Source organism: Aquarana catesbeiana, linkage group LG07 (genome assembly GCF_042186555.1).
Source record: "Aquarana catesbeiana isolate 2022-GZ linkage group LG07, ASM4218655v1, whole genome shotgun sequence".
Classification (NCBI taxonomy): domain Eukaryota; kingdom Metazoa; phylum Chordata; class Amphibia; order Anura; family Ranidae; genus Aquarana; species Aquarana catesbeiana.
The window spans coordinates 260,703,675-260,724,669 of record NC_133330.1 but is presented as its reverse complement, the minus strand read 5'-3'; the positions used below and the strand labels follow the sequence as shown (position 1 = coordinate 260,724,669).

Genomic DNA, 20,995 nt, shown 5'->3' with positions numbered 1-20,995 from the left:
TCCTGGCTGCCACTTACCCCCACCTCCTCCTGGCTGCCACTAACCCCCGCCTCCTCCTGGCTGCCACATTCCACAGCCTCCTCCTGTGTGCTACATTCCACAGCCTCCTCCTGGCTGAGGTCTTCCTGTGTATGAAAAAGGGACATAGTTTTAGTTTTTTCTTTATCAATCACACACAATTTCATCTCATGACTGTTGCAAATTGAATGTTAACAAATATAACAGATTATCATTCTGAGCCCAGCATTTTTCATTCTTGTCCCAATTATTTTTGCCCACTACTATCTATTGATATGTAAAACACTTTATTAAATCAGCAATTAGTGATCAATAATAACATCTAGTAAACATCATTTATTTATTGACCAGAAATTTGTAGAACAATGCTATACCTGGCTCAAGCTGGGCTCCTCCACTTCTTCCTGGCTGGAAGTCCAAGGTTGGACATCGGAAGCCTCAGCTGGGGTGGAAGATAGGGTGGAAGGAAGGGTTGAGAGGGATTCCCTGACTTCAGTCTGGTCTGACAGAAATCGCAGTCTCTCATAGTACCACAGCCTAAACGTCATCTGCTGTAGCTCCGGATCTCTGGGAATCCTGGACCTTCTTGCGCTCCCTAAGATAAGTGCTCCTCAGGCCACCAATTTTGGATTTTAAATAGGGGATGGTTGCCGTGGGGACCACCGGCTTCACTAACTCCTGCAGTTTCTCCAGTGCCGCCTGCCTCTTTTGTTTATGATTATAATGTGGATGTTTCACCTGCCACAGACAGGGTAGCTCCCTGTACTTTTCTATGAACAGGGGGAGGAAGTTGTGGTCATTGAAGCCATCCATTTTCTCTGCAAGACACAACACAAGACAAACCCTAATGTCAGGCTAAACTCTCCTAATCTCGTCCCAATATAGGCCTCAATCTATAAGCAGTATAGGCCCAAGTTTAAATGTTACCTTCGTTATCATGATTGGCGCTTCCGATACTTCTTCCTCCGCTCACAGATCGTACGTACTATGCACACGTGTTACGCTTTATATATACTGCGCATGCGTGAAACTCCACCCGCCCCTGACGTTCTTTCTAGTCTATTTCCCGTCCCTTCTCGTTCGGCGCAGTGGGGAAAGAGCACATGGTGGAGACACAACAGGTGGGTGCTAATTACAGCAACGAGGAGGAGGAGGAGGAAAGCCCGGAGCCAGAAACGTCACGATCCCGGAGGAAACGGTTTAAGGCATCAAATATGTCTTTTGTGGAGATGGTGGAGATGGTCGACATCCTGAAGAGGTCCGACTATGACGGGAAGTATGGACCTCACCCCAACCCCAATGTCAGAAAGGCCAAGATCATGCCAAAAGTTGTGAAGAGTCTGCACGGGAATTTTGGGGTACGTCGATCCAAGGATCAACTGAGGAAGCGGTGGTCGGACCTCAAATTAAGGGAGCACGATCAGTATAGAAGGATCAGGAGAGTACTGCAAAAAAGTAAGTAGTTGTCCTGTGTTCCTATTTGTTATTTTTATAACGTTCGTGCTGCTCCATGTGCTTTACTTTACTGTTGTACAGTTTAAAATGGCAACTTTCATGTTCATGAACACATTATTCGTTCGTAGGAAACATTGTTCATTCAGGCAATAAAACACCATGTTTTGTCCAGATGCATTTCAATACTTTTTTTAGGCCTACTTCTAGATGGTTTTGTAACTAGGTTTGTAACTAGAATGAAATGCAAACTAGATTCTGTCTAAGGAGAAGACACTCAGCAACTGTTTACACATCTGGACGCTGGAGCACTAGTGTGGGACACCAGAACATCCTTTTTATTAGGGAGCCCACACAGGTGCTCCAGTGTATACTATAGGGGTGTCTCCATCTGTGAAGCTTGTACAAAACTGGCAAGTATTTAAGCTTGACAAAGTGACAAAATATATCTTCATCTTGGAACTCAGCCAAAATAGACAATTGTACCCAACTTCCAAGCAATGTTTCATATTCCTATTTCTGCCATCAAATATCTGGGCTAAGTATACCTTTTTTTTTAACATAAGGGGGAAAAGACTCGGAGGACACCACTCATCAGAGAAGACAACAGATCCCCCCACCTCATGAAGAAGTGGAAATGCCACAAAGCCAACAGGAGGAGGAGGAGGGAGACATGGTGGAAATTGTCACTACAACAGGTGGGTGTCTGCGACCACAGGCTCAGGTAAGAGATGGATGCCGGCATATTTATAATACATGGTGTGTTTTTGTTTCTATATTTTTAGGTGATCGTGATGTTGTGGATTAAGGTCATTTCACCAGTGAAAGTGCCCAGATCCTGATCGGGGAGATCATGGGGTGTAATAGGGACTTGGAAAACATCAAGCAAAACATCAATGATGTTCAAAACAAAATGAAGAACATCATTGATGTTTTAGGGAGAGTTTAAAGCCACTCGAAATCCCTCTTTTTTTCGGCTTTTTTTCCAGAAAATATTTTTCACATTTTTTGACATATTATAGGAAAGCCAAATTTTGAAGATGCACACAGTGTGTCAACATGTGCTATCTGCCATCACGGGAGATCAATGTATGCGTTTTGGGGGTGCAACCCCTTCCTCAATAATAAAGTAGCTGAGAGGAAGGGGTTGCACCCACAAAACACGTCCATTGATCCCCCATGATGGCAGCTAGCACATGTTGACATTCGGCAATTTGTGTGCATCTTCAAAATTTGGCTTTTCCAGGGGTGACTTCACCCCATCTGAACGCAATATCAAACACAGTTTATAAATTCTCATGTCTGATATTGCCTTCAAGTTCTACAAAAGTTGAACTTTGTAAGTTCCAGAGTTGTGTATTTCTTGTTGGTTTTAAACATGCTTGTTTTACCTTAAAAGGACATTTCTACTTTTAATGTCACCTAAAAAATTGTTATACAACAAACATGTTGGTTTGTTTTAAAAACCTTTTATAAATGCACATGTGATTGTGCTTTGATTAAAAAGATTGAGATTAAACAATGTGTGGCTTCTTCTTTCAATGCTCAAAAGCCTTTTTGTGTTGTAAAATTGGTGTTTTCAGTGACAATGGGTGTTATTTACTAAAGGCAAATGCACTTTGAACTACAAGTGCAGTTTCAGTGCAGTCTCAAGTGCACTTGTAGTGTATTTTCCTTTAGTAAATAACACCCAACAGTGCTTTCTAATTTTGCACAATCACGCCATTTTCAGGACTCCCAAAATTTCAGTCAGGGTCAGCTAAAAGAAAGCCAAGCAGTAAATCAAACCAAATATTTGTTCAGTTTAAAATATTTTTTTCTTAAAAAAATGTCTCAGACATTGTATGGCATATTAATGGCCCCCTACCCGCAAAGTATTCCATGTATCTTATACAGACCTCTCGGACACGGCCAGCTTCAAGCGCCGTCAGGGTTGGTTCATTGAGATTAATAATTCCGTCTTCAGGCCCAACTGAGCCAGCATAGTTCACAGAATTTCTCCTTAAAAAGTTGTGGAGAACACAGCAAGCCAGGATGACGTGATTGAGTTTATACTCCGCCATGTCTATCAGTGTAAGAAATAGGCGGAACCGGCTGGCCATTATTCCAAACGTGTTCTCCACCACTCTTCTGGCTCTGGCCAGCCGGTAATTAAAAACCCTCTGGTCCGGGGTTAGGGTCCTCACAGGGAATGGCCGCATAAGATGGTCCTCCAGCGCAAACGCTTCATCCGCAACGAAGATGAATGGGAGTCCTTCCGCATTGTCTTCTGGAGGTGGCAAGTCCAAGCTGCCATTCTGGAGACGCCTGTAGAACTCCGTGTGGGCGATGACTCCACCATCTGACATCCGGCCATTCTTCCCCACGTCCACATACAGGAACTCGTAAGTAGCTGACACCACCGCCAACATCACAATACTATTGAACCCCTTGTAGTTGTAATAGTATGACCCCAAGTTGGGTGGTGGGACGATGTGGACGTGTTTCCCATTAATTGCCCCTCCACAGCTAGGAAAGTCCCACCGCTGGGCAAAGTGGGAGGACACAGTCTGCCATTCCTGTGGGTTGGAAGGAAACTGTGGCGTCAAACAAGAATAAAAAAATAATCATTTTGCACATAAACATGGAAAGCAGATTAGACACAAACATTCTTGGCCAACATCAGTATAACATTTATTTTAGGGAGTATTTTAAGACAAAGGTATAAGGTCTACCTATTAGATCCCCCCCATGAGCCATTTTAGAAACTTATGGGGGGGGAGATGTTTTGGACAGGTAACCCTCTCCACTTCATTGAGAAATGAATGCATAAATAATGTGTGTTACTTTGGCCAGCCCCTCCTTACTTACACTATTGGCAGCCCACTGGACAGGTAAGAAGTGTCATAATACAAAGATATAAATACACACTGTACACATTTTAGCACATTTTTACATTCTGCTATTACCTATCAAGATAATAATAGGATACAAAAACTTTGAACATTACCATTTGAAAGTATTCAGGCAGGCCCTTGCACTACATGCTTTGGGGAATTCATCCAAAAATCTGACCACAAAAAAGGTGGGTATAGTGTATGGGTTTGGTAAGGTCAGCAGATAGAGGGTTGAGGATAGTTAGAGGATTGGTATCAGCTAAGTTAGCAGTTGGCCTGCAGTCATATATAGCTAAACTGGATACAGTGGATATATATATATATATATATATATATATATATATACACACGAGAATATCTGACTTCAGCCGTTCCTGGTCTACTTTTTCTAATCCTGTGTTGTCAATCATCATACAGCAATGTACTGCGCTCCTGCCACTCGAATTTGGCGCAAACGGCCCATAATGTTTGGTTTTCGACGAACGGGCGAACAGCCAATGTTCGAGTCAAACTCATGTTCGACCCGAACAGAAAGCTCATCCCTAGTCTTGAGACTCCAGTATACATTCAGTCTGTTTCTGGTTATTTGTTGTGTATATTTGGCATTTATATTGGTTAGGTATATTTATATAATTTTGTTAACCACTTCAGCCCCGGACCATTTGGCTGCCCAAAGACTAGAGCGTTTTTTGCGATTCGGCACTGCATCGCTTTAACGGAAAATTTTGCGGTCATGCGACGTGGCTCCCAAACAAAATTGACGTCCTTTTTTCCCCACAAATAGAGCTTTCTTTTGGTGGTATTTGATCACCCCTGCGGTTTTTATTTTTTGCGCTATAAACAAAAAAAGAGCGTCAATTTTGAAAAAAACGCAATATTTTTTACTTTTTGCTATAATAAATATACCCAAAAAATATATAAACAAACATTTTTTTCCTCAGTTTAGGCCGTACGTATTCTTCTACATATTTTTGGTAAAATATCACAATAAGCGTTTATTGATTGGTTTGCGCAAAAGTTATAGTGTCTACAAAATATGGAATAGTTTTATGGAATTTTTATTAATTTTTGGTGGCGATCTGCGATTTTTATCATGACTGCGACATTATTGCTGACAGATCGGACACTTTTGGCGCTATTTTGGGAACATTCACATTTATACAGCGATCAGTGCGATTAAAAATGCACTAATTACTGTGTAAATGTGACTGGCAGTGAAGGGGTTAACCACTAGGGGCGCTGCAGGGGTTAGGTGTGTCCTAGGGAGTGAATCTAACTGTGATGGGGCTGGGCTACATGTGACACGACACTGATCACCGCTCCCGATCACAGGGAGCGGTGATCAGTGTCAGTGTCACTAGGCAGAATGGGGAAATGCTTGTTTACATCAGCATTTCCCCGTTCCTCCTCTCCGTGAAAGGATCGCGGGTATCCCCGCGGACATCAAGTCCGCGGGACCCGCGATCACACTCACGGAGCTCGCGGCAGGCACGTGCGCGCCCACAATTCCGCGTCTTAAAGGGCAACGTACAGGTACGTTAATATGCCTGTACGTGCCCTTCTGCCAACGTATATCAGCGTGAGCCAGTCAGCAAGGGGTTAAAGAAAGTGGCTCCTGTGGCATTAAATTCCAGGTGGTGTCAGTGCGTTTTATTTGGTAGCAGGGTTGGGTTGTGGGGTGGCCTGAACTTTATCTTTTATACCCTAATCATGACTTTCTGGCCTGCCAGCTGGTTTTTACATGGTAAACAAGCCATTGGATATCCCAGGTGAAGTCATCAACTAAATATGGTCATGCTCATATTTGGTGAAAGACGTCAGACAGCATTACTAGCCAGCTTTTTTTATATTGAGCAGTCATCCCAGGAGCCTTCAGTTGCAATGAGAGTCTGCTGGAAGCAGAATTTTCATGTGAGAATTGTTGTGCTCTTGTCAGCAGATCTTCGGGGCAACGTTTATCATGATGGATCTATATCTCTGAACAACATGCTTGTTGATGGATTCACATCAAGTCTATTATTCATTCCGGATGATCAAAAATAAAAAAAAAATATAAAAAGTAAAAATAGAAAAAACAATAAAGTGACAAATGCTCTTCAAATCTATGCTCTGTGCTCCTTATAGACCCCCTATAGGTATTGCACTCACCGGAACCACTCACCCCACACAGGGGTATCTTGCTTTCACAGTATCCGTCACTGTGCAGCAATCTCCAGATCTTTGTCTGCTCTATCAGCTATATCTTTCCGTGCTTGCGGTATCAGGTGTATCATTCTGCTTTAGATCTCCCTCCGCATCACCCACCTGCTCACGCTGTCAGTGTCCTCTGTCTGGTGTACAGTGTACAATGAGGAGGGGCCTCTTTCTCCTCCCTATAGGGAGGAGAAAGAGCAGCAGAGCCCCCTGCTCATTGTACACTGATACCGCAAGCACAGAAAAAAGATATAGCTGATACAGCAGACAAAGATCTGGAGATTGCTGCACAATGGTAGATACTGTGAAAGCGAGATACCCCTGTGTGGGATGAGTGGTTCCGGTGAGTGCAATACCTATAGGGGATCTATAAGGAGCACGGAGCAAGGATTTGAAGAGCACCTGTCACTTTATTATTTTTTCTATTTTAACTTTTATATATATTTTTTGATCATCCGGAATGAATAATGGACTGTATATGATTGCAGTGTGTGTGTGTGTGTATGTGTGAGGAAGATACAGAGCAAGTGGAAGAGTGCAGGGGATCCAGTGGCCATTGGATCCAAAGTCTAGTGAAAGACTGGGAGTTCACTGAGTAAAGACCCACAGTGAGTGACTGTGGAGTAAGCGGAGAACTGTTTGTATTGCCAATAGTTGAATACAACTACTGTTAGAAACTACTACAAGATTGTTGCCATAGAAGACAGCGATCCTACCTACAGAAGTGGTGTCTGGCTGGAGGCCTTTACCTGTATAGCTGTCTTCCTATAGATGTCTCGGAGTCTGCTAATTATCAGTGCATCTACTTAAGGGTGTCATGGCCCTAACCCTCTCTCCCACAGTTCTGTTCAAGAAACAATAAATCTCTTTGCATTCAAAAAGTGTCTGGCACCCTCCTTTTCATCTTGCAATACACCCACCATGCCTTGTAACCCACTCTACACAGAAGGATGTCAGCTGTCCTTGACTCTGGAGGTCACCATTAGACCTCTAGAGGTTCCGGACTTTGCGACATATGTATGGAAGAACATACACTTTAGATGGTCCACAAAGACTCCAAATTTAATTGGTGCAAGAAAGATGATGAGCGCCCTTGTAGTTCATTGACTCTTTCTGCACTTCAGTAGCTGTCTACCCCATATGGAGGTAAGGCAGACAGCTGTACTGAGTGTCTGCAGGAGCCTGGCATTGCACCCACGGTATGCTGATCGCAAGTGCAATGCTTTGCAGGCTGTGGTGTAAAGAAATAATAAATGCACATTTTTACCTACACAATTATTTGCATTTATTATCATTATTTTATATATATATATATATATACTTTAATGGCAGGGTTCAATATTGAGTTGGCCTACCCTTTGCAGCTATAACAGCGTCAACTCTTCTGGGAAGGCTGTCCACTGGGTTTAGGAGTGTGTCTATGGGAATGTTTGACCATTATTTAGGAAGCGCATTTGTGAAGTCAGACACTGATGTTGGACCAGAAGTCCTGGCTTGTAGTCTCCACTAATTTATCCCAAAGGTGTTCTATCGGGTTGAGGTCAGGACAATCAAGTTCCTCCACCCCAAACTCAGTCATCCATGTCTTTATGGACCTTGCTTTGTGCACGGGTTGGGCTTAGCCCCTTAGTTCCAGTGAAGGGAACTCCTAAGGCGTCAGTGTACCAAGACATTTTGGACAATTTCATGCTTCCAACTTTGTGAGAACAGTTTGGGGAGGGCCCCTTCCTGTTCCAACATGACTGCGCCCCAGTGCACAAAGCAAGATTGGGTTAAATCCCAATATAGACCGGAAAAAAAAACATTTAACTCTGTTTACAGTATCTACTCGAAAGATAAGGGATAAAATGTTAAGCAGGGCAGAATTAGCTACATTAACGGGACCAATGACTCCATTGTTTTCGAATCCAGAATTCCCTGCTGCATTAGAGACTAAGAACTTCCTTGGATGGAAAAGAAATGAAAATGTAAGAATAGCTCAGATTTTAGTAGATGGTAAGCTTCCACAACTGTCAGAATTAGGAATGGAGTATAAACATAAATGGATGCAGTATCAACAGTTAGATACATATATTAGGACTAAAATACAACTACCCTTAGTGGAGAGACAACTAACTATTTTTTAACAATTATTAATAAAGGAACAAAGACCGACTCATAATTTACCAACTATATATAAGCTCCTACTTCCTATGGAAATGCTAAATGAATTAATGTATATGAAGAAACGGGAAAGGGAAATGGGAAGCCTGATCACACCGGTAGAATGGGATAGAGCATTTTCCTTGACAGATAAAACATCAATAGCGATAAGGAATCAAGAAAGGAATTACAAAATTATTATGAGATGGTAAAGGACCCCAGTTGAGCTACATAAAATAAATGGAGGGAATTCAGAAATGTGTTGGAGATGCAATAAAGAAAGGGGGACAATGACACATATATGGCACAATTGTTCTATGGTGAAGGATTTCTGGGATGATATTTTCAAAATTTATCCGAAGATATCTGGCCATGAGACACAATCAAGTGTAAAAAGACAATAAAGAAATATATCCTACACCATATGATAACAGCAGCCAAAACAATAATAGCCCGAAAGTGGCGACAAACTAACAGCCCCATAATAGCAGAATGGATTTGTGAAATGAGTGGAATACAGCAAATAGAGACAATGATAATGATTGAGGAAAAAATGAACACCCAAAATTTAAAAATATGGGAAAAATGGGGAGAGTTTAGATCCTCGGCAAAGATACTTGAATATATATGAAATAAATAAGACACCCCTATGCACAGGGTTAGGGGAGGGAGGAGGGAGAGGATGGAAAGTTTGGGGAATTTCTTTTTTTTTTCCCTGTGGGGGAGACATGGTTGAATGGTAGCAAGATAAGGTTAGTGACCCTATGTATAGGAATAAAATATTGAGAATGTTTCAATGTATAGCTAATATATAGAGTCACTCAGTTTGAAGAATTTTTTTTTGAAGCAGTATATTTGTATTTGTATTAAATGAAAAATAATAAAAAAGAGATTGAAAACAAAGCAAGATCCACAAGGAAGCAGGAGCAGCAGTTTTAATAAAGCTTAAAAGGCAACATTAGAAATGCTAATTTTTCTGGGGGATGCCCTTAACCTAGCTGTGAAATGGCACATCTGTAAGATGTATACAGCCCACTACAGCAAAACTGACATTTACAAAGAATAGATGCAGTTTAAAGTGGTTGTAACCCCTTACATTTATCCAGTGAAGTGACTGGCCTCAGGTGATACACAGAGATTAAACAAATCCTCCTACATAAGTTGTATCTGTTTCTCTGCAGTCTTCTCTTCTCTACAGCCGTTCAAAGTCCAGAATTGTTACAGCTTGTCTGAGAGTGCAGATTGCTGATGGGAGGGAATAGACACACCCTCCTTCACACATTTTTCACTTTGTGTCTGGAAAACTTATCAGAAGTAATTCATGCTGATATCAGAGGAACAAAGCCGCAGACAGAAATGACACTTGGTGCACTTAATTGAGACATGTACACACTCTAGAGGGATATGCTTTGTTTGTACTTCATGTCTGAGGTTTACAACCACTTTAAGTTGCCAGTAAATGACAGCTCCTGGCTGCTTTGTTCTGTTTGTAAACAAATGGTGAGAGATTTCCTTCATTTATACCAGATAATTTTTCTAGATTAGGGTCTGGTATAGATTGTAATGGGCAACCCAACAAAAAAAGGTATGAGGTTCCCCCAAAAACACTTACCACACCCTTGCCCTTGTTGAGGGTCTGGTATGGATTTTAAGGGGGGCCCCATGAAAAAAATACCAGGCCACATGCCCTCCACATGAGGAGTGTACCTTGCCAATAGGGACCTACCTAGCAAAGCACATTTGCTCTATGTTGAAGAGGAAAGGGGCATCTTGCCAAAAACCTTGGCTCAATGATTGTGGGGGTCTGTAACTGGGGGGGTTATTGGAATCTGAAAGTCATCTTTAAAAATAGGGGAGGCCCCAGATACCAGTGCCCCTGTAGGATGATAAAGTAAGGGGCGATAAAGTAAATAAACACACACTTTTTGACAAAGCCTTTATTTTAAAAAAAAAAGTCCCATGATGCAAATCTATTATGAATAGCATTGTCCAGCAGATGCAGATCCTGTCAGTCATGATGACCGATGGAAAATAGGGAACACTGCGCTAACACAAATCAACCCCTAACTGTGAGCTGAAGCTAAAAAGTGAGATACACACCAAGAAAGAATAAAAAAAAAGTAAAGCTCCGTTTTAAAAGACATGAAAACCATATACAATGATAATATGAAAAATAAATCCTGATATGAATTCCACCATATAAGGCTCATTAAAGCATTAACAAAAAAATGGCATAAACAGTGATTAAATACTGAGAAAAGTCAATGAATAAAATAATCAGATGAATGTGATTAAAATATATATTGTGAAAAAGGCGTGATTAGAGATGATCAGATGAGTAACATCCTAGGAATAAAATCAATCCACAAAATCACCAAGAAGCACCAAGGAACTAGTGCGCCTCCACCGTATAAAATGCAAGCTTACCGGACAGCAAGCTTAAGGAAGTCTGTGGCTATAACCCAGCCAGGGTCCTTGATCCAAGGCAGCAACGACAGCACTTCCAGGTATAGCAGATGGACAAACTACGGCAAGCTTCCAGGTAAGTATTTGCAAGTACTCGGGCCACAGCAGTATCGGTCAGCCACTTATCATTAGATATGGTGCCTGCATCAATTTTCTTTTCTTAGGCTTTTCTCATTCTGTTTTCGCCTGATCTGGTCAGTAACACACCTGCTGTAGTGGCTCCACTCTAGATGAATGAGTACAGGGGCACCTTTGGACAACAGCGTTGTCAATACACTCACGGGCCGCTGTTCTCTCCAAGGTCTATCTGACCTGTCACCACATGGCCATGATCCATGTTAATTCCAGGGTGTGAGGCAACAAAACACGAAAAGTGCCGGGGGGGGTGAATGCTTTTGCAAGGCACTGTATATCATATCTACCTGTGCTTTAACTCAAATTTAACTGCTTATCCTACTTTTTTGGCAAAAGTCATCTATGCAACTTTCATTAAAAATTCTGAAATAACTCCTTGCATACTGTTATACACGCTTAAATATTTCTGGCAAAAATTTGCATAAAAACAGAGATTCATGGTTCATATATATTGTAATACATCAGGGCTTGACAAATTTGCTTGGAATCTAGGAGCCAGCTAAAAAAGTTAGGAGCCAGGTTTTTTTTTTTTCTTTTTAAAAACGAATGACAAAGCTTTATTTTCAATAGGTCTTTTTGACCCCAGATCTCATATTTAAGAGGTCCTGTCATGCTTTTTTTCTATTACAAGGGATTTTTACATTCCTTGTAATAGGAATAAAAGTGAAATTTTTTTAAAAGAATAGTGAAAAAATAAAAAAATGAAAGTTAAAATAAATAAGAAAAAAAAGAATAATTTTAAACGTGCCCCGTCCCGCCGAGCTCGCATGCAGAAGCGAACGCATATGTGAGTAGCGCCCGCATATGAAAGCGGTGTTCAAACCACACATGTGAGGTATTGCCGTGATTGGTAGAGCAAGAGCAATAATTCTAGCTCTGTAACTCAAAACATGCAACCTGTAGAATTTTTTTAATCGTCGCCTATGGAGATTTTAAAGGGTAAAAGTTTGTCGCCATTGCACGAGCAGACGAAAATTTTGAAGCGTGACATGTTGGGTATCAATTTACTCAGTGTAACATTATCTTTCACAATATAAAAAAAAAATTGGGCTAACTTTACTGTTGTCTTATTTTTTAATTAAAAAAAGTATTTTTTCCCAAAAAAGTGCGCAAATACTTTGTGACAGAAAGTATTGCAACAACTGCCATTTTATTCTCTAGGGTGTTAGAATAAAAAATATATATATATAATGTTTGGGGGTTCTAAGTAAAGGGAAGGAGATGGGCGGGCAGTGAAAACAGGCAGGGGAAGCTCCATTAGCATTGATGGTTGTCTTGTCAGACCAACAGCCACCACAAGAGGGCACCCGACTCCAGAAGGAACCATAGGACTGCAGAAGGCCGCAAAGCCGCTGCCTCAATTATCGGCGCGACTCAACGCGATCGCGTCAGGAGGGGGGCAAGGGTGTCGCACGGAGACAGGATACCCCAGCTGTGCCGCCCCAGGCACCAGGTCGCTAATTCTAGACGCAAATGCGACCTGGCGCCCGGGGTTTGTCGAGCCCTGTAATACATGCTCAAGCTGCCCAACTGTGTCAAAATGATCCCTATTCTACTATACAAAATGCCAAATACTTGATTATTGCATATTTTTAACAGGCTGCAATTTCTAAAGGGATTGAGCATACATTTAGCATCCCTTTTTGGACAGTGAAGATGGAAATAGCATACAGGTTTGCACCATAGATAGAAATCCAGTTTGAACAGTCATTTTTGAGTGACTGAACTGGGATTTAGCCTCTAAAACAAAACAAAAAATGTGTCTTTTTTGGACACTGATGATAGAAATAGCATACAGGTTTGCACGATGCCTAGAAAGCCTGTTTTAACAGACCACCATTTCTGAAAGATTATGCAGGCATTTTGAATCCCCAAAAAAAGAAGTGTCTTTTTTTTGGACGCTGGTGATGGAAATAGCATAGAGGTTGCACCACAGCTAAAAGGCCTGTTTGGAAAGGCTACAAATTCTGAGCGACTGAACAGCCATTTAGCACAATTTTTTTTAACATCATCAGTAAAAAAAAGTGTCCGGAGGAGCCGCTGAACTGTTTTGTGATTTCCCTGCACATCTGAACATTACAAATCCCACTCACCCAGCACTTAATGACACACCTTGAGGCATTTCAATCAATGTATTAAGCCAAGATTAGCCTAAAAGCGGGAGAATTAGGAAGCGTACCATTACTCTGATGCCGCGTACACATGGACAGACTTTCCGACGGGAAATGTTGGATGTGAGCTTGTTGGTGGAAAGTCCACCCGTGTGTATGCTCCATCGAACATTTGTTGGCGGACTTTCCGCCAACAAATGTTTGCTAGAAGGTTCTAAAATTTTCCTCCAGCAAAATTTTGTTGTCAGACTTTCTGATCGCGTGTACACAAATCCGTCATTCAAAAGTTCACGCATGCTTAGAAGCAGAAGCGACCGGACTTGTTAACTAGCGTTCATAATGGAGAATTTACATTCATGACGTGGCAAATTATGAAATCTCCAAATGCAGCGCACATTCTCTTCTTCTTTAATGGGATAATAATGAAGCTGCTTTGCTGGTAATACTGATGCAGTTATTGCAAACGAATTTTCAAAGGTTTTTTTTTTTAAGTGATATCAAGAATAATAATCATAATATTAATAGTGCTAAACAAAAACGCAAAAAGAAAAGCACGAATCAACACTCACCAAACTTCTACTAATGCCGCGTACACACGAGCGGACTTTACGGCAGACTTTGTCCGGCGTACTTTTCGATGGACTTTACGACGGACTTTCCGAATGAACGGACTTGCCTACACACAATCAACCAAAGTCTGATGTATTCGTACGTGATGACGTACGACCGGACTAAAACAGGGAAGTTCATAGCCAGTAGCCAATAGCTGCCCTAGTGTCGGTTTTTGTCCGTCGGACTAGCATACAGACGAGCGAACTTTTCGATCAGACTCGAGTCCGTCGGACAGCTTTGAAACATGTTTCAAATCTAAGTCTGTCAAACTTTTGAGAAAACAAAGTCCACTGGAGCCCACACACGATCAAATTGTCCGACGAAATACGGTATGCCGGACCAAGTATGCCGTAAAGTCCGATCGTGTGTACGTGGCATTACACAAAATTAGCAGAAGGAGCCCAAAGGGGGGCGTAAAAGAGCTGAAAAAACACGTAGTACATCTAGTACGTCACTACGAACATAATTGTTGGCCAACATTTGTGTGACCGTGTGTATGCAAGACAAGTTGGAGCCAACAACCTTCGAACAAAATTCCACGGTTTTGTTGTCGGAAAGTCCAATCGTGTGTACGAGGCAACAGAGATGGTTAAATTAGTGAAGTGCAACCAATATCAATACCATAGAACGTACACAGTGATGGGTCACTTTTATGACAGAGTTTGAAGTGTCTGGAGACACTATGGTTAAGGTAACCATTTTCAATATTTGTAAGATGTTCATTAATTCTTATTTTTAGTTGTCGTGTGGTTCTGCCCAAGTATTGTAAGGAACACGGACATTCCAAAACATATGTAACGTGGTCAGAGTCACACGTAATAAGGGGTTTAATTTTAAATTCTTGTTGTGTTACTACAGATTTAAATTGGGATAATTTCTTCTTTGTACCAGGTTTCCTAGTGATATTGCAGGCTTTACACCTGGTACAATAGTGGAAACCTGATCCTTCTAGAAATGTAAGTGGTTTCCTTGGGGGGTCCGGTACATTGGGAGCTATACGATTTCTGAGGCTGGGGGCCCTTCGGTAGATAAATTTTGGTTTCCTGGGCAAGGAAGATTGGAGATCTTTGTCTTTAAGCAAAATAGGCCAGAACTTCTTGAAGATACCGTCTACTGCTGTATATTGGCGATGAAAACCCGATAAGAATGCACAATCACCCTTAAATTCTTTTTTTGGTTTGGGGGCCAGCATGGCCTGCCTGTCCATGGTTGACACCTGTAAGACAAGTTTTTCTAACGTATAGATAGGATAACCCTTCTCCACAAATCTTGTGGTGAGAGTTTTTGCTTGTGAAAAACAATCCATATCATAATCACAATTCCGCCGTATACGCATATATTGCCCCTTGCACAGCTCCTATCCATTGTGGGTGATGGCAACTATGAGTAGGGACATAAGCGTTGCGATCTGTTTCTTTAAACTGTTAGCTACTACTAGTACACTATTGCATTGATACCATTGTGTTGGTTTCTGTGTATTATGGGTCAATCCCACTGTTAATATTTATATAAATCTATGTTCCTTTTTCCTCAGTACACAAGGTAAACATTAAGCACAATTTACATTTGTTGCACTTCACTAATTTATTTATTTATTTATTTTTGAATAATCATTAGCGCCCCCTATCTATATATATTTACCATCTGATCATTTATGTTCAAATTGGGGAGCAACTTGGGTTATGTGTATTTATTCAATTTTTTTATTTTTTATTTTTTGTAGTTTTTCATCACCTAAACTCATTCATATTTTCACATTTTTAATCACATTTTCTAATTATTGTCACCATTGGCGCGGAGTTAGCTTTTTCTACTAGAGATGGTTAAATGCCTGCAGTATTCTAACAAACAGTAATTACCAAAACTGAACTGCATTTACCTAGGAACAATATATAAAGACAGTCCTTACTTGCTATAATAGTCCTAGTTTTATCCCACTGGCCAGTAATTCATGATAAAAAAGGAAACGATTGGCTAGAAAAGTTGGGGCACTTTAAGAAAGTACACCAGTTCCCCGCAGACAACAGATTAACTTGTGCAATGTCAGTCTCTTACCAGACCCATGGTATCCTCCTCTGGGTCTCTGGACATGTGGTTTGGTTCAGTTCAAGTCCTCAGACAGGCTCAGAATTTCTGTTATGCCTCTCCTTAAATCCTGCTGAAACCGTCTCTCCTTTCCTTCCTCATAATCTGTAAATACAATAATTACATTTTAGTCTGCCCGGGACAAAGGAGAAAAATATTTTGAGGAAAGAGTAAGACCGGGTGGTTTTTATGAAAGTAATCTCTGTTTTAAAGACTACATGCTTTAAAAAGTATGTATTATCAATTTTCATACTGAGCAGCACGAGGAAGCATGTGTTTACGCAGCCCAAAAAATTTAACAATTTCTACATCTGTAAAAGAAGCTTTGTATGAATTTGTGATATTAGTAGAAACAAAGCACTGTAACCCAACATGTAAATTCTTACAGAGGAGTGGATCGATCCTGGCCAAAGATTATATATTTTGTGCAACTATTACACAGACAAGAAAAAATTTTGTTTTTGGTGTTTGTGTTTCACAAATACCAAAACCCCAGAGGAAAATTCCTAAAAAGCAGAGGATGGTTCTTCAAACATTCACTATATCTGCAACTGTCACACAGCTGTGAGAAAATTGGGCTTTGAAGCGAGATGTATGTCCCCAGCACACCAAGGATCTCCAGAACAGGTCCAAGCCTTTAATCAGTGATCACATCATAGTTACAAAAGTGACAATTCTGAGTCTCGCAGGACCCCTTCATCAGGCTGGCGTCACATGCGTTTACAGGTAGGTGGAGCTACCTCTAAACTCCCACTTAAGGAAAAAATAAATATATTCTCTACAAAGCAGATTGATGCATCCCAGTTGGGCTTTTTGCAACTTTAAAGATGTGAGTGACCCCCCAAAAATTTTTTTGCCTTAATTTTTTTGGTAATGAGCCGAACGTACGTGGGTTTGGTTCAAGCAGGGCTCGGCATACATTAAATACAGTAAGTTTGGAAACTAGATCCAATTCCTATAGGAGCTGAATTAAAAAACTGAAATAAAATTAATAATAGTCATTTTCTTGGCTATTAGGTTAGGAATTGGCAAACAAATGGTATGGCTAAGGGGGGGGCGAGTACCTGGGGGACACTAATGCTATTGCAAAAAAATAAATGTAAAAATTAAATTGATCTGCGAGCAGTGAATTTAATAATGCTTAAAATGAAACATTTAAAATGCCCAATTCCTATAACCGCTTGCTGACCGGCTCACGCCGATATATGTCGGCAAAATGGCATGGCTGGGCAAAACAACGTATGGGTACGTTGTTCCCTTTAAGAGCCGCTGGAGGCGGGCATGCGCCCGCAGCACGGGGGGGACCCGATGCGCATGGCGGGCGGGCGCGATCGCCACCAGCCACGTGCGATTGTGGGCACGAGAGCCAGCACGGGAATTTATGTCTGTAAGCGCACAAATCCCTGTTCTGTCACGGGAGAGGAGACATATTGCTTGTTCCTACTAAGTAGGAACAACGATATGTCTCCTCCCTAGTAAGGGAGGAACAACGATATGTCTCCTCCCTAGCTCCTACTTAGTAGGAACAAACGATATGTCTCCTCCCTTAGTCAGTCCTATCCCCATAGAGTTAGAACACATCCAGGGAACACACATTTAACCCCTTGATCCCCCCCTAGTGTTAACCCCTTCCCTACCAGTGACAATTACACAGTAATCAGTGCATTTTAAAGCTCTGATTGCTGTATAAATGTCAATGGTCCCAAAAATGTGTCAAAAGTGTCCGATCTGTCTGTCGCAATGTCGCAGTACTGCTGAAAATCGCAGATCCCCATTACTTATAAAAAATATAAAAAATAATAAAAATGCCATACAAATGCCATAAAATTTCCCCATAGTTTGTATATACTATAACTTTTGCGCAAACCAATCAATGTACGCTTATTGTGATTTTTTTTTTTTTTTTACCAAAAATATGTAGAATATATATTGGCCTAAACTGATGAAGAAATGTGTTTTTTAAAAACATTTTTGGGGATATTTATTATAGCAAAAAGTAAAAAATATTGTTTTTTTTTCAAAATTGTCTCTTTTTTTGTTTATAGCGCAAAAAATAAAAACCGCAGAGGTGATCAAATACCACCAAAAGAAAGCTCTATTTGTGGAAAAAAGGATGCAAATTTTGTTTGGGTATAGCTTTGCATGACTGCGCAATTGTCAGTTAAAGTGACGCAATGCCAAATTGTAAAAAGTGCTCTGGTCAGGAAGGGTGGAAAATCTTCTGGGGCTGAAGTTGTTAAAAATCCACATTGTTTTTGACAAGTCCTTTGTAAAAAAAATGCCCCACAATGTGAACAACACCCACTTGTTAATCATGAGGCCGAAAGACAACTCACCAATCAGTGCCCAAATTTGGCCATGTTGCCATATACAGGAAATGATGCCCCCCATCCCCACCCTTTTACTTATGTGGCTGGGGATTCTCTACTATGGAATAAAATGGGGCTGTGTGAGGGGCTGTGTGACATCAATGGTTTCTGAGAACATCCACTGAGTTCTTAGAAACCACTGATGAGACACGGTTCATTTGCTTATATGTCTGAAAATGTATTTTCATAAATCTTTCTAACCTGTTATAGAAGATGACAAACGTAAATACATTACGGCCACTACTATACATGACAGTTTCCTGCTGTCTGTTGATGTTAAAGATGCCGGAGGGTGCAGGCACAATACTTGACAACAAGTGACACCACCAGGCTCATTCACTTACAATGTACATGACTGGGAATCCCGGCCATGTAAGCAAAAGAGATGGGGATTGTTTTTTTTTTTTTTTAAAAAGGGCGTGGAGCTCCCCTATAATTTATATCAGGCCATTTGAGTCTGGTATGGATTTGAAAGGGGTACCCCACACCAAAATCAAGAAAAAAAGAGTGAGTCCCCCTCAAAATCCATAACAAACTCTTATTTAAGAATGCAGCTTGGCAGGCCAGGATAAACGTGAATTATCAGGGGTCTATACAGACCCCCGATCTTTTGCTAAACCCCCAGTAGAAAAAAAAATAACACTCCCCATTCACATCTGTGCAATGCGGGAACGCATGTGATTTCCTACACATTGCATCAGCACACAAAAATGTGTGCTGTCCTTGTTGGTGTGCCCTGGTACCATTTCTTGTTAATGGCACCCTAACACACCTTGCTAACACATGTGCATTGCTGCACAACTAAAACCTATGGCAATTTATTACCATGCATTGCTGTGTGCTACATTTTTGGAAAACCCATTCAAATGAATTGGCTACCCAAATGCAAAACATGTTATTGTGCGAAAAAAACCAAAACATGTCAATGTTCATGCATTGCCACAGTAGAGTGTAGGGGAATGTATAGGCAGTGACATCATGACCTCTACCATATTCAATCAGAGAATGCCTTGTATTCATTGAAAAAAATACATGGTAGTGTATAAATAGTGGCGGCACAGACCAACCCCCCCCCCCCCCCCGTGGTCAGTGTGCAGTGGAGCAGATGCTCGCACAGGACCTGAGAGTATCCTAGAAAAGATTGCAGCTATCACTGTAGTAGCATAGTCTGCTACAGTGATTTCCAACTTCCCAAACAGTTCATTACAGTAGGCAGGGGTGTTGCTAGGTCTGCAAAAGATCTGGGGCTAGAGCCCATAGCAGAGGTCACCAACCTTTTTGCTGGCCGGGGGGGGGCACTGGTGGTAAGCAATTTTTCAAGGGAAAAGGCTTGTGTTGGCATTTCAATCATCATGGCACCATGGTTGATATGATGTCAGGGCGATCGAAGGGCATTGTTTTTATTGTTACATTCTAATATATAATGAAGTGGTTCAACTCACCATAATGCAGAATCAGTGGGAGCCTTGAGTGTGTCACTTGCCACATCTCCTGCCACCAGATGCAGCATGTCACTTGCCACCGTCGCCTGTCACCAGATGCAGCTTTTTAACTTGCCACCGTCACCTGACACCATTTGCAGATTGCTACGTCACCTGCCACCATTTGCAGATTGTCACTTGCCACGTCACTTGCCACCATTTTCAGATTGTTACTTGACACCATTTGCAGATTGTCACTTGCCACATCACTTGCCACCTGATGCGGATTGTCACTTGCCACGTCACCTACCACCATTTGCAGATTGTCACTTGCCACATCACCTGCCACCATTTGAAGATTGTTACTTGCCACGTCACTTGCAGATTATCATTTGCCACGTCACTTGCAGATTGTGACTTGCCACGTCACTTGCCACCATTTGCAGATTGTCACTTGCCACGTCACTTGCTACTGGATGTGGGTTGTCACTTGCCATGCCAGCCAGTGCCACCAAATGTGCATTGTCGCTGCATTGGTGGCAGGCTGGCAGCACTGGTCCATTTAGTGAGGGCAGGGGAGCAGAGATGCAGGGCGGGCAGTGAGAGATGATGCAATCTCTCTCTCCTCCCCGCCGCACCTCCGACATTGAAGAGGCCCACGCTGTGAGGGAGGAAGAGTGCTGATGTGTGGCAGGCAGTGAGAGATGATGTCATGTCTCTCTCCTTCACCTCTAATGCAGCCCACCCGCCACAGCTGCGACCCGCTGAGACTCGGGGCTATGGGCTCCAGATTCGGGGCTATAGCCTCGATAGCCACCCCCTGGCAAAGTCTATGACAGTAGGTATGAGTAATGCATGCCTACATTGTGCCAAGCCAATGTAAGTGAGCAATGTACAGTAGATAATTCCTAGAGTTCAGCTGTAATTACATTATTCATGTATTATTTGTAAATGTATGAGCTTATGCTGTTATGCAACGGTGTTTGGTAACAAGGAAAAAAAAAATAGTCTTTACATGTTATATCAGACAATGATATTATTGTCAATACTGTAGTGCATTTGGCTTATTGAACATTAACAAGGAATAAGCAAAGTGCCAGCTGCCACCTTTGCTT

The 20,995-nt window shown here is 41.5% G+C and overlaps 1 long non-coding RNA gene across 2 annotated transcripts in view; it reads right to left on the bottom strand.

The window, feature by feature from the left end:
• The window catches only part of LOC141103555 (uncharacterized), a 295,050-nt gene extending 278,681 nt beyond the window's left edge, over nucleotides 1-16,369 (bottom strand). For both annotated transcript variants that reach the window (XR_012235335.1, XR_012235336.1), the window contains exon 1: nucleotides 16,061-16,369. This is a non-coding gene — a long non-coding RNA (uncharacterized lncRNA). The remainder of the gene's footprint in view (nucleotides 1-16,060) is intronic.
• Nucleotides 16,370-20,995: the final 4,626 nt, after the last annotated feature.